The sequence below is a fragment of the Babylonia areolata genome, chromosome 14 (assembly GCF_041734735.1).
Source record: "Babylonia areolata isolate BAREFJ2019XMU chromosome 14, ASM4173473v1, whole genome shotgun sequence".
Classification (NCBI taxonomy): Eukaryota; Metazoa; Mollusca; class Gastropoda; order Neogastropoda; family Buccinidae; genus Babylonia; species Babylonia areolata.
Window position 1 is genome coordinate 23,745,082 of NC_134889.1, and position 975 is coordinate 23,746,056.

Here is a 975-nt window from a genome sequence, read left to right on the forward strand (position 1 = left end):
TACATAACCAGACATTCAGATGAAAGGGAACGGACTCATTTCAGTGACTATGATTATGCCCTTTACATGTACGCCTATAGTTGACTTCATCAAGTTTTTGCGCCTTATACATATTAGTAGTAGTAGTAGTTCTTTTTTTTATGTATTTATCTGTTATTATTATTTTATTTTATTTTATTTTTATTTTATTTATTTATTTTTTCTCAAGGCCTGACTAAGCGCGTTGGGTTACGCTGCTGGTCAGGCATCTGCTTGGCAGATGTGGTGTAGCGTATATGGATTTGTCCGAACGCAATGACGCCTCCTTGAGCTTCTGAAACTGAAACTGAAACATGTATTGTCGGTTCCACTAACACCGAGACTAAATTATTTCGCCGAAAGCAATACAATGATAAAATGTATGATCTAATTTCAGTGTAATACCGTCAGTCAGACCACCACCAGCACAATGATAATAACAATGATGACAATAACATAATAATACTATATTACTGAAAGGTGCACACTCCTCACTGATGTACTGCAGCGGACTGTTTAAGCGCCTCCTGGCCGTGACTTTTCAAGATCTGCAGAAGCATATTATTAGCACAGTTCAAGAGCAATTATTAAAACACGAGAAAGAGAGATAGATAGAAGGGGGGGTGGGGGGGGAGGGAGAGAGAGTGGGAGAGAGAGAGAGAGAGTTTCAGTTTCTCAAGGGGGCGTCACTGCGTTCGGACAAAACCATATACGCTACACCACATCTGCTTGGCAGATGCCTGACCAGCAGCATAACCCAACGTGTTTAGTCAGGCCTTGGTATATATTATATACTGCAGCCATGACCAAACTGAACAGAGTGTGGAAAAGTAACATCCGATTCTCCACAAAATTCACTCTACAAAGCCCTGGTAGTCTCCATTGTACTGTATGGTTGCGAGGCATGGACACTGACGGCCGAAACTGAAAGGAAGATCCAGGCCTTCGAGAACAAAT